The following is a 13,838-nucleotide window of genomic DNA, read 5'->3' as shown; positions in this document are numbered from 1 at the left end:
GCTCCCACCACATAATTGATTCTCTTTTTCCATTTCCAGTTCAAATTCTTGAGAAAGAATAGGTGGGTATAGGTAGTCACCGGCATTCCTGTTTGGGAAGGTGACTTTAGGTCACCTCTTAAGCTTGGCTGCCGTAGGGTTATACAGTTCTATGCTGCCTCAGCTGGAGGCACTGGCTGGGGCAGTTCCTTTAGAAAGGGAATTTGACTCAGCAAACCCTTGGATGACCTCTTAGGCATACTCTTTTATTTATTTAATTTTTGATTTTGTGTCTTACTTTTAATGTTTAACATATCACAAAAGTAACATTTTGACATATTTTTTCATGTTTTTTTCAAGACAAAGCTTTCTTGTTTTAGTTAAGATAGTCACGTTACCTAGCTGTTTTCTAGTTGACTTTAATAGAAGCATATTTAAACTAAGTTTTTCTTAAAGTTCTTAAAATTTAATGTCATAGGTAAAACATTCATGCTTTATAATGTTCAACTGGCCTTTTTATAAAGTTATTTGCAAGAAGGCAAATGCATTTTAATAGTTAATGTAGAATTGTGCCTATGGATATCAGAGACTAGCAAAGATGGGTAGGAAAGATCTAGAATGAGCTTGCTTTCATAAAGTGGGTTAAAAGCATTTCCCTTTTAAAACAGCATGCTCTTAGGCATTTTCTTGGGACTTTGCTACCAAAATATAAATGGTTATGTGTAACAGTTAATTGTAGACGGTTATTGTTGGGGATTAAATAATCACAAATTGTGATGGAAAGGAGAGTAGATTGCAAATATGAACTTATGCTTTGTTTTTACTCTGACTTAGAGGGAAGGCAACTTAAGTTGCCTTCTATATTATCTTACCACTGCAAAATGGGAAATGAAGTCAGGCAGTAAACTGCTTCCTGTCTTCTTGCAGGAAGGAAATTATATATAAATATATCTAGGCAAATTTCAGTTTCGCTGCACTCAATCTATCCTATGCACAGTTCTGATTTAGTATTAGTAAACGGTTATGATGTCATTCCCCTGTTCTCAACCCTGGGTATATATTAGAACCACTTGGGAAGCTTTAAAAAAAAAAAAACCCATGTCCGGCTTTATCTCCTCCCCCCCAATCCTCCCATTTTCTGATTTATTTCGTGTGGGGTGTGGTTTGAGCGTTGATATTTTTGAAAGGCATCCTGAGTGATTCTAATGAGCAGACAGGAAGCCACAAGGCAAAAAGAGAGAATCTGGATGTTTGTGTTTGCATTCAAGGCACTCTATTATCTATCTGCAACCTAGTTTGCCAGGCTATAGCTGGCCCAATTTGCCTCTCATGCCCTCTGAATATTGCTTGTGCTTCTCCTTTTCTGTTTGTTTTTCTTTTTCCCTAGGCATTCCAGGAGTTTCCTCCTGACACATTTTCTCTGATACAAATTCCTCCCCATTTTTCAAAACCCAGCTGATTTTTTACCTCCTTTGACTGGAGGGTTTGCTCCTTGCCATGAACGCACACCACAGTTATTACCTAGAAAATAATTTTGACAATGAATCAGTAATGTACTGCCTTATGTCATCTCTCTACTGCTACATTAAATTATTACTTGAATCTTTGCTTAACTTTGCACCTGTTTGTTATCCAGCTACCTGTGCTGTAAGCTTCCAGCATTCATCTCTATCCTTGACAAACCAAGTGCCTTGTGTAGTGCAGGAAGTCAATAATATTTGCTCCTCCCTACCATCTCCATTTCCACAGGTGTGGTTTAAGCCTTTATCTCTCCTGAAGTCTTACCTGAATCCTGATTGGTTCCTGTCACCAGATACCCTGGCTCTTTAAATCGGGCTAACACATTAGTGGTCCACATGGGCAATGACCAATAAAACTAATTTTGTGTTTGTGCTCCTTTGTCCACTCTTGTTTCTTTCCCTGTCTTATGATCTAGCTGATCCTTTGGCTTTCTTTCCCTCCCTGGCCCCTCACTCTTCTGATCCCCATGACTTGACAGCAGAATTCAACTTCCCAGGTTTTGACTTGATTGTGTTCTCTAACATGTCAGAGTATAACATATTCTCTGGATCTTCCTGTTCCTGTTCCTTTGTGTAAACACCTCCCCCTGCACCCTACTCCAGACTCCAGCCAAGGGGACCTAAATTATCATGTCACTCTTCCACCAGTACCCTGGTTTATCTATCAAGATTTCCCTCAAAGATAACAGACACTGTTTGCCCTATTTTTTTTTTTTTAAGATTCTCACCTTTAAAAAAAAACCTGATCTTGTCCACTTGATTAAAAGCTTCTGTTGGTCTCTAGCTGCCTTTAGAATAAAATCTAAGCCTCAGCTCTCCAACATGGGAGTTATTAAATTTAAATTAAAAATAAATATTGGGCCTGGGCAACATAGTGAGGCCCCATCTCCACAAAAAATAGAAAAAATTAGCCAGGTGCGTGGCACATGTTTGTAGTCCCAGCTACTTGGGAGGCTGAGGTGAGAGGATTGCTTAAGTTCAGGAGTTCGAGGCTGTAGTGAGCTATGACTGCACCACTGCACTCCAGCCTAGGTGACAGAATGAGACCCTATCTCAGAAAAAAAAATCAGTTTCTCAGTCATGCCATATTTCAAGTGCTTGATAGCTACATGTGCACAACACAAATATAGAACAGAGCTTTCACTGCAGAAAACTCTGTTGGACAGCGCTGGTCTAAATATCGTAGCTCATGAGGCTTTTACAATCTCATCTCAACCTTTTGCTGTAGGTTCATTTTTGGCTGCTCCTCATCTTTCAGCCCTACCCACTTTCTCAATGTTCCCCAACTGCTCCGTGCCCTTTCACAGCTCCATGCCTTTGAACATGGTATTCCTTCTTCTCGAAATGCCCTTTGACTTTCTTCTCTGGCAAATTTCTGTTTACCTTCAAAGACCAACTCAAACATCACCTTCCTTGTGAAGTTCCCTGATTTTCCAAAACACAAGCATTTGTTGCCCTGTGTTCCCCTTGCTCCTTGAAATGAGCTTTGTTGCCCTTATCACCGTAGTTTGTTATCATTTGCTTATAAATCTGGCTATGCCCTTGGAGGGGGGATCCTGTCTGATTGTTTTAGCAATCTGCCCTAATGATTATCTGAAATAGTTTGCTTGATACTCTTTTGATATCAAGTAATGTATCTGCTTATGTGATTGCTATTTATGAGTATGGCATGTTTGAAAACATCACTTAGTGCTTTTGGAGAAATCCTTCCCATTTTAAGCTAGAATGACTTCTTATCTTCCAGGTTGGAGGTCCATTTTTCTTCAATTAATCCCGACTGGACTTGAGAGGGATGTGGTAGGAGGAGTTTACAAGGTCAGTAGCAGAGGGCTATATGCAGGATCTGGTTCAGATATTCTCAGGTTCCAGTCCTTTTAAGAAATATTGAGTGTGTGTTTGGGAGAAAAGTAGGGAGGGAACATGGAAAACATAGAAACAGCCCATGGAAAGAAAATTGGGGAATTTTTCCAGGCCAAGCCTAGAAGCAATGATGTAGCAAAGGGGAAGAATTTCTATTACTATTTTGCAAAATCATACTTTTTTCCCCTCCTGGGATTTGATAAGACTTTGATAAATTCTTGTGAATTGAGTTCCTGAGAATTCTCCTGATCAATAAATTAAAATATTAATTTATTTCTCTTTTCTGATTACAGTTCATATCACCCGTTAAGCCTTCTTTTCTTCTGACAAGGCCATAAGCCCTAAGGGCTCAGAGTCTGAGACCTTCACTGATCACTATCGCCTAGCGGTCACCGCAAACCCTACAGTCAATCATCTACCCCCGGGATCCCCGACCACGCCCATTACTCAGACCACGCCCACCCAAGTCGCCCTCCCTCCCCCCTTGTGGCTCCGCCCCAGGCCCAGCAACGAGACATTCTCATTGGCGGAGAAGTTGTTCTGGTCTCGCCCCGGGGAACGACGATAGGCTGAACTGGCGTGAGGCGGTGGTGGTTGGCTGCCTGGGGACTGGTCCCTAGTCGTGCCCGTCAGAGTGGTTGGCGGCAGTGGCGGCTCTGCGGGCTGGGTTGTCAGTCAGTGAGAGGAGAGGGAAGATGGCTCGCCGGGACCCGTTCTGCTAGCAAGAAGCGGGGCGGGTGGTGCTGCTACTCGGGAGAAAGCCGAGCAGCCGCCGTCGCTGGCGCTGCGAGCCGCACAAGTCGAGGTTCTGCAGGTGGAGCTCCGGCAGCTTCTCTGGTGAGTCCGGCCGAGCGACCCACGCCGGGCCCCCGGGGCTCCCGGCGACCGATAACTTTTTTGTCAGGGAGGAGCCGGGGCGAGGCGGCGGCAGGGAGGGGACCGGGACTTTGTCCCTGGGGCGGCGGCTTCGTTGGGGGTAACGGCTCCCGCGCGAGGCGCCACGGCTGGGCGCGAGGCGGCACTGGGTACTGGGGGCGTCCGGGCGGGGAGGGTGGGCTGCGGCCGGGGGCTGCTCGCCCCGAAGTTGGGTACAGCGCGCCCGCTGCCTGGAAGGCGGCAGCTTTGTGCGCGCCGACTCGGGTCTCTCTCCTTCCTGGCAAGGAGCGGTCCAGCCTCCGGGCGTGACCCGGGGGCCGCCGCCTCCGCCCGACTGGCCGCCCCTCTGCGGGGTGGGCCTCGGGCGGGAGCCCCCAGCCCCACGCCGCCGCGGCTGATGCTCCGGCCTTTCCCACCCCTCCCGCCCGCCCTCTTCGCTCCGGCGAGGCCACCGCTATCCGTCCAGTCTGGCAGCCAAAATGGTCACTGTCGACCTCCCCGCCTCGCCCTCTTTCAAAGCAATGGTCGCCTCTGTCTTTGGTCCCCCGCGGGGCAGAGAGGTTCAGAAAGCAGCCACGATTCCTTCCTTGGTTATTACGCCGAAGATCTCCTCTTCAGCCCTTGTCCCCTTCTTTCTGAGTTATTCCTCTCCTCAGGTTGGTTTTAACATACTCGAGAATCGTCGGGGTTTTTAGCCAAAAATCGTTGCATTAAAAGACCCCAAGTTTGTACACTCCAGCAAAATCAGGTGTCCATCCGTCAGCGTGCACATGTGTGCTTTGTACCCTCAGAGTTTAGGCATTCCTGAAAAATTTTAATTTTGCCCAAGTGGTATCGCAGTGCACGCAGAGAATCGGATCTCTGGTGAATACACTATCGCACGCCCGGCAGCCGCTCCGCTCTTCAGGTAGGGGGAGTTTGTTCCGCTGGCAGCTACTATCGCACTACCTCAGAGACTACTACAGGCAGTAGGGCCAGCTGACCTTTTGCAAATTATTTATCCTTTGGGTCACACAGTAGTTTTTGGAGCAAGTAAACTATCTCTTTGGTTCATGTAGCACTTTACAGTTTGAGATTTTCAGCTTTATCTTATCGGCGTAAAGTCATGAAGATTAATGTAACCTTGAGTCAATGTGATAGTCCTGGAAGGCTTATTTTTTTTCGTAAGAACATTCTGGTGCTAACATCCACAGCCTCTTCACCATTTCTAAGTTTTTTTTTTTTCTTTAGGTTATTATATTTTAAGGTTTACAAGATGAATATTAGTCTAAACACCGTATTTTTGAAGTGCAAGTAAAGGGAAGTAAGAAAAAACGTCATCTTTAAGATCAGCTTGGCCAATAATATTAATAACTTCAAAGTCAACTATTCGTATAATCAGTTCATTTAAGCAAGTGGCAAAGGGAAAAACTATCACATAATTATAAAACAATTTCTGGATTTGGCTCATTTTATCTTTATTTGACTTATTGAAATTACCATTGAGGGATTAGAAACCCTCTTAATTATCAGCATTAGCAGTACCTGGATATGGACACCCAGTGAACAATTGGCTAGTCACTGTGTTATTCCTGCTGTACTTCCTTTCTTTGTTGTATTCTTACTTTGTGAAATCTTCTCTTGGTTGTATTATTTAGAGTGTTGTAGTTTTGACAGTGAGTTTAGGCTACTGCCTAATATTTGTTTTATAATGAATCTTAAGAAATCTTAAAAAATTCTTAGTATTCAAGACCTTATTTGGAGTATCAATTGACATTTTGTAAATAATTGAAACTATGTCAAACATAAGTTTATTTTGCACTGCTCCAGGCTGAATAGGCACTAGGGGTACAGAAATGAATGTTGTAGCTCTTGTCCTCAAGGAATGTACCCTCTAATGTACAAAATGTTAGTAACATTACAGAAAAGTAGCAATTATAATACTATGTAATATTAATAAGTACGAATAGAGATGTGCCTAGTGTGGTAAGGGAGTTTAGAGTAGGAGACCATTAACTCATCTTGGATGTAGGCGGAGTTGGGAACTCACAGCAGAGTTTTGAAAGATGATATAGTTTTGCCAAGTGCAAGAGGTAAATGCATAACTTCCCAAGAGGAGGATATAAATAAGAAGACAACAAGGCATGAGAAACCATGGCAGTTTAGAGAAGTTATTAACAATGACAAGTCAATGCCAATTAACATTGTCAGTTGATGAACATTGACATTGATATGGCTTGAATGCAGGGATTAGTAGGATAATGGTGGGAGATGAGGATAGTGAGGGTGATAGAAGGCCAGATCAGGGCATTGTATCCTTAGCAAAAGTGATTGGATTGAAGGTGATGGATGAGAAGTCCATCTAATACATCGGATTTGTATTTTAGATCCTCACTCTGACAAAGTGAGGTAGAAACTCATAGGTCCAGGTCACCTACAGGAAGAAAGAAGGAGGCATTAGGACTCTGAGGATTTGACCTGATTCCATTGATTGGAAATGAGGAACACATAAATGGAAGAAAGATGATAAATTCTATTTTGGATATTTTGAATTTGAGGAAGCAGTAGAACATTCAGGTGAAGATTTGGATCTGTGGATGTGAAACTTATAAAGAAAATCAGGATTAGAGTGAAAATTGGGGGTTGAATTGAAGCTGATTTGGTTATATTGAAATGACTCAGGGAGACTTTGGCATGATAAAAATAGCAGCCAGAGAACAGACTCTGATAAATAGCAGAAATAGGTAGAAGAACAGTTGGAAAGAGGTAGAGGAGTAGTAGTTAGAAAAGTAGGAGGAACATCAGGAGAGATGCTAAGGGTGGAGAGATTTTCAAATGGAGGAGGAGCAAGTCAAAAATTTTGAATGATGTAAAGAGGTGTCAAGAAAGGAGAGAACCCCAGTGACCACTAAATTTGTCAGGAGTTCATAGGTGACTTTAACAAGTACAGTTTTAACTGAGTGGTGGTTCAGAAACCAATTTTTAGAGGCTTGAGAAAGAATGAGTGGTGATAAAGTAGACATAGTTAAGTTAGGCTTTTTAAGAAAACTGAAGTAAAGAAGGCAGATAATGATACCTATAGCTATCATTAAACAGTGTCCTCAATCTTGGCTACACATTTACAATCATCTAGGGAGCTTTGCGGACTTTTGATTTCCATCAGGAACCCGGATACCAATTTGGAGGTGGGTGGGGTAGAACCCAGACATCAGTATTTATTTTAACAGCTTTATTGAGGTATAATGGCATATAATAAACTATACATATTTAAAGTGTACAATTTAATGTTTGACATATGTTTATACCTATAAAACCACCACCACAGTCAAAATAATGAACATATCTATCACCTCCAAAAGTTTCCTTGTGTTCATTTGTAATCCTTCCTTCTCATCCCCAGGAAACCACTGATCTACTCTCTGTCACTACAGGTTGCTTGCATTTTTTTTTTTTTTTTTTTTTAGTTCTCTAGGTAATTCCAATGTGCAAGCCTGGTTGAAAACTACTTCAGAAGGATTTAGTTTGAAGGAATGTTATGTTTGTTTACATGCATAAGGAAAGTAAGAATAGAGACAAGTAGGAAGAGATTTCTAAGAGATTCAGGAAAGATGAGATAATTATTGGAACTATGTCCATGAGGAGATAGATATGGATGGAATTCAGAGCTCTGACAAGTAAGAAAGATAGACAATTTTGGAAGCAACATCTCTAACAAAGAATATGATGTTAAAGATGGTATATTTCTTTGTTACCATCATCAAAGATACCATCATGTAGTGTCTATATTGGTTCTCTGAAACACTCAGAAAAATTAGAAAGCATCTTACTATTGTGCAAATGAATGCCCCCCAGAAAAACTTCTTAAATGGAGCCTAAGACCCCTGGCACCATCATGTAACACTTTGTTTTTTTTTCAAGAGGAGCAGATGGAATTAACAGTTTGACTATTGCTTATTATTGAGAGCCAAGTTCTGCCAGAGTCTTTTTGGCCCTCTCAGAGTTAGGCTGCATATCTGCACCGAGCACTGAGGAAAAAGAACATTTAACACTTGAAAATCTCCTATTTAAAGTATCTTTGCTCTGAAGAAACCCTGCTTGCTTGCCCTTTGGATATATGCCTTATAAACACATTGGAGGAGAAAATTTTTCCTGTCTCCCAGATAAGACAGAGAAGAGTTGTGATTAGAAGTTGTCAAAGGCCCACATTTTCTATCCTGAGAAAGGTAATACCTCACAAGGTGTTTTTTTTTTTTTAAATTTCTGGCTCAAGATTCAGATGTAGGTAAAATTTGAGTCCTGCTTATATGAAGTCCAGGGCTTGCTCCTACCTGTAGGAGCTTTTACCTTTGGCAGTGGGCTGAAAACAAAATGGCTAATATCTGAATAATTATTTGGCATTGCACTTAATCAAAAATAAAGGTGGAGAGTAAAGTTTTCTTTGATTGTCTTCTGGGGTTCTGAAAATTTCTTTCATTCATAGATCAATCGAAGTATGATCTGACCTAGAAAGGGAAAGCATCCTTAATTTTGGTGCAGCCTAAAAGAGTAGAAATATCAATGTTAGCCTAATTTGGGGTACTTACTATTATTATTATAATCACAGCAATATTGTAAACATTCTGTATTTTGTTAATTACTAATGTAATACATATTAATTGTAGGGAATTTAGGAAATTCAGGAAAGCATAAGTGATAAGTAACATTTATTAATATAACGTCTCTACCCAGAGATACTTGTTAACACTTTGATGAATATTCTTATAGGTCCTTTTTAATGGGTATTTACTTTCTTTTTTTTTTTTTTTTTAACACAAAGAAACTATACTGGCTTTAAAAAAATTTTTATTTTGGTGTGTGCTGTTTTGTCATTAGCTTATTTTCACTTAATAGATTATGAATGTTTACCTGAGTCAATAAAATATTGTTCTTTACAACATAATGTCATTTTGAATGTGTGTCTAATATTCTGGCGTATGGATTACCATAGTTATTTACCCACCATTTCAGTTGTGGAAATTTTAAGCTCTTTCCAGTAATTTTGAGTGGATAGCAGTTAGCTTATTGTTAGTTTAATTACTGCCCATATCTTTAGTTCCTTAGGATAGATTCCAAAGTCATAAGATATGCATATTTTTAATACTTTTAATAGATATTAATAGAAAGATTTAATTAATATTCTTCTAGAAAGATTTAATTAATATTCATCCTTACTAGTTGTGCTTGAGAGTGCCAGCACCCTCTCCATAGTCAGCACTAGCAATTAAAACACAGACATTTTGACATGAAAAGTTTATCTTCTATAAGTGTTTTTTCCCCATTGATTACTAGTGACATTCACTATTTGTATTTCTTTTGTGAATTATCTAGTAGTGTCCTTTGTCTATTATGATGTTGGAGATTTTTAAATACTGAATTATGAGAGCTTTTGTTTCTAAAACTATTAGGCCTTCGTCAAGTTACATTGCACATAATTTCCCCAGTTTGTCATTTACTTCCTAATTTTGTGTTTGATATGTTTTTCTTTTTAAACAGATTTTTAGCATTTTTAATGTGATTAAACCTATCAAAATTTGCTTTTATGATATCTGCCTGCTTAGAAAGGCCTTTTCTGATGCCCAAATTATATAACTGTTCATCTCTATTTTCTTATATTAATTTCAGTTTTTTTTAAAACTGGCACTTTTAATCTGCTTGCAATGTGGTATTTTAATATAGAGTGGCTAGTCAATTATTTTAATACTATTTATCGAACAATTATCTTTTCCCAGAGGTTTTAAGTACCAAATGATGTGTATATACTCTATCTATCTATCTGTAGGTATATGACTTTTTCTAGGTTTTCTGTTCTGTTTCATTGGGCTGTTTATTTTTGCTCCAGTAATTCCAAACTGTCCCAATTATTGTCACTTTTTTTTTTAGAGACAGGGTCTCACTCTGTCACCTAGACTGGAGCACAGTGGCCTGATCATAGCTCACTGTAAGCTCGAATTCCTGGGCTGAAGTGATCCTCCTGCCTCAGCCTCCTGAGTAGCTGGAACTAAGGTACATGTCACCCCACCAAGCTAATTTTTAAATTTTTTGTAGAGGTGGAGTCTTTTTACATTGCCCAGGCTGTTCTTGAACTCCTGGCCTCAAGCAATCCCCTGCCTTGACCTCCCAGAGTACTGGGATTACAGGTATAATATACCATGCCTAGCCAATTGTAACTTTTTAATGTATCTTACTATATGGTTGTGTGCATCCCTACCATTATCTTTTTCAAAAAATTTTTAGCATTTCTCATATATTTCTTTCTTTTTTCCTTTTATTTTCTTTCTTTTTTCAGATTACCTTAAATGTAGTTTATTAAGATCCTAAAAGAACCCCGTTGCAATATCTAAACTAAGTTTCTAGAGATAGTTGTGATATCTCTACAATGTTATCATCATTTATTCAAGTCTTCTTTTATGCCACAGAGATGTAGTTTTGAGTTTTCTTCATATTTAAAGTGGTATTTTTCATATTTTAAAACTTGCTGATTTTACTGGGAATGGAATCTTTTTTCACCATATTATAAAGAGGATTATATCTACCTTATAGAACATATTAATAGAAAGATTGGTGATTTTCATATACTGTTTTTTTTGACTGGTCATCTTAGGAAACTCTTAATTCTAATAGTTTTTATTGAGTTTTGTGATAGTTATAGCATTTGTAAATAGTGACAATTTTGTCTTCTTGCCAACATTTAATCCTTATTTAATTTTCTTATTACATTGATCAGAACATCTAGAATAATGTTAAATTATTGAGCATCCTTGGCTTCTCATTTAAATGAAAATGCCTTTAGAGTTTCATAGTTGTGCATACAAAATTTTTATTTATGGCATGTTAAGGAAATAACTTTCTATTCCTTTATTTTTTCGGGGAACTGAGATAAATATTACCTTTAATCGTATGCCCTCTTAATGTACATTCAGATGATTATATGATTTTTCTTCTTGGATGATAAATTGTATTAGAAGACTTCCTAGTAGATTTCACCAAACAATTGTTCTCTGAGGGATAAAGGCAACTTGATAATAGCATATCTCTTTAAAGTAGTGCTATATTTGATTTGCTATATGAGACTGATCTCTAGTATTTCTTTTGTGTTACCTTTTTCAGGTTTTGGTTTCTAAATGTGCTAGCCTTACAAAAAGAGAGAGAGTGCAAGAGAGTTGTGCGTATGAGAGAGCTTTCCATCTTTTTATGTGCTCTGGCAATTAATCTCTTCCTTGGAAGGTTTGAAATAGTTTAGCTGTAAAAATGTCTAGGTCTTTTTGAATTGAATGCAGTTTATAGAGATCTTAATATGTACTTACATAGTTTCTGAGTATTTTGCATAATTAATTTTATTTAATCCTTATACAACTTTATGAGGTTAAGGATTATTATTTCTATTCTGCAGATAAAGAAACTGAGACTCAGAGGTTAAGATATTTGTTCAAGATCAATACCTAATTAGTGGTAGAATACAGATCTTAAACTCAATTTCCATCTGATGTGATAGCCAATGTTTTCTAATCAGTACCCTAGTTTTTCCCTAATTAGGACTCTTCCTTCACCGCCTATTACTGAGAAGCAAATTTAATCATTTCATTTGAGCATCTTATTAAGTATTTTTCCTCTCTGCACAATTAGTGTCAAATTTTGGTAACCCTATCATAATTATTACTGATCTAATCTGTGTTGATGTCATATCTTCTGCTATTTTAATAAATATGGTGATCCTGAAGTGAGGTGGGATAGAGTGGAGGCATTTAAAATTGATATTTGTATAATGTACTTAATATAATTCACATTTTAACATGTTGGGTATTCAAGATCAATTTGCATTCCTGAATCAAGTTTCAACCTTGTAAAGAATGTTATGTTAAGTGCACCACATATAAGAAATCAACGAGTTTTGGAAACACGATTTTCCATTTTAGTTTAAATATTTGTTGTTGAGCCTCACATCAGAGTAGCCTTTTACTAGTAATGCTAAGCGATATTTGTTTGGTGTGTGTTTTCTTGGACAAAGAGTCTTTTGATTAGTTGAGGAATATTAGTTGTCTTGCATATCAATGCATAGAATTCATTCAGTCATTTGTACTTGAGTTAATGAAAACATTGTATATGAGTTCTTAAACTGTACTATGAAAATTATTTTAGGTTCCAGCTACTGGAAGATTTATATTTACTCTTGTATAGAGAGATGTATAGGCTTGGAAATTTAAGAGAAAAATGTGAGCCTTAACAGTGCTTAGATTAGGCAAGTAATTATGAACTCTATATTTTTCTTTTTGAACTCTTCTGTTTTTTCCCCTTATTAAATGTAAATTATCACCTCCCTTGAGAAAAACTAAAAAAAGAAAAAGCAAATTAACATTTAATTAAATCAGTTAGGGTTTTGGTTCTAATCAACACATGCAGACTGTACTCCCCACTTCCTTCCTTTGGGGGCATAAAATATTGCCAGTCTGACCTCTTTAAACTTGCCAGACATATATATACATATATGCTCTTTTGATCTAAATTTCAAGGTTCCTGCTGATTTGTTAATCAATAGATGTTACAATGGTAGGCAGAGTGACAAACAGCCCCCACAGCTGTACACACTTTAGTGGTTCAGAAGGAGCGGCCACGTGTGGTGGCTCATGCCTGTAATCCTAGCCACTTGGGAGGCTAAGGCAGGAGGATTGCATGAGCCCAGGAGTTTTGAGGTTGCAGTGAGTTATGATGATACCATTATACTCTAGCCGGGGCAACAAACACAGAGTGAGACTCTTTCTCCAAAAAGAAAAAAAAGAAAAAAAAAAAAGAGAGAGAGAGAGAAAAGAGAGAAAAAAAAAAAAGAAGAGGGAGAGACTATTTTGAAAAATGATGAAACTTCAAGTGGGTCCTGATAAGGGAAATGGAGAGGAAGGCAGAATTATTTTAGAAATGGGTAAGGGGAAGGCATCAACAAGTAGGGAAGGTAAAAATGTGTAAATCAAATAAATTGTTAGAGAAGTACAGAAAATTGGAAGAATGGTTACATGGGTGATAGAACCAGAATATTCAAGCCAGTGAGTTCAAGAAGTAGAGTTTCAGAAAGGAAGATGCTTGCTGCAGGTTAGAGAAAAAGAATGAGCTTTGAGAAAGAGCTGATAGATTTGTCATTTATAAGGCTATAGAGAATAGATGATGAGAATCGATGATAACTGAGCTTATACTGTAAAAGGGGTTAAGGAATAAATTGAGCAATTGGAGGCAGTGGCAGTAGATTAGGCTACTAAATCAGAAAGTTAATCATTGAAGAATAAATAAATATGGAAGTAACTGGAAGATACTAGAATCTGATGAAGCTGGCCACGGTGGCTCACACTTGTAATCCTAGCACTTTGGGAGACCAAGGTGGTGGGAGGATCGCTTGAGGCCAGGAGTTCAAGACCAGCCTGGGCAGTATAGTGAGACCCTGTCTCTTAAAAAAATTAAAAAATTAGCTGTGTGTGGTGGTATGTGCCTGTAGTTCTAGCTACTTGGGGGGCTGAGGGAAGGATTGCTTGAGCTCAGGAGTTCGAGGCTGCAGTGAGCTATAATAGTGCCATGGTACTCCAGCCCAGGGGACAAGGTGAGACT

At 38.8% G+C, this 13,838-nt stretch overlaps 1 protein-coding gene across 4 annotated transcripts in view; it reads left to right on the top strand.

Moving 5' to 3' along the window:
* The first annotated feature begins 3,925 nt into the window (after nucleotides 1-3,925).
* The window catches only part of FAM126A (family with sequence similarity 126 member A), a 72,533-nt gene continuing 62,620 nt past the window's right edge, over nucleotides 3,926-13,838 (top strand). For 3 of the 4 annotated variants that reach the window (XM_045564008.1, XM_045564007.1, XM_045564009.1), the window contains exon 1: nucleotides 4,016-4,196. The gene's annotated coding sequence lies outside the window, so the exon portion shown is untranslated. Of the gene's footprint in view, nucleotides 4,197-13,838 lie in introns of all 4 variants that reach the window. The other variant, XM_045564006.1, reaches the window with a different exon arrangement.

This window comes from Lemur catta, chromosome 11 (assembly GCF_020740605.2).
Source record: "Lemur catta isolate mLemCat1 chromosome 11, mLemCat1.pri, whole genome shotgun sequence".
Lineage (NCBI taxonomy): Eukaryota > Metazoa > Chordata > Mammalia > Primates > Lemuridae > Lemur > Lemur catta.
This window is presented reverse-complemented; position numbering and strand designations above follow the sequence as displayed.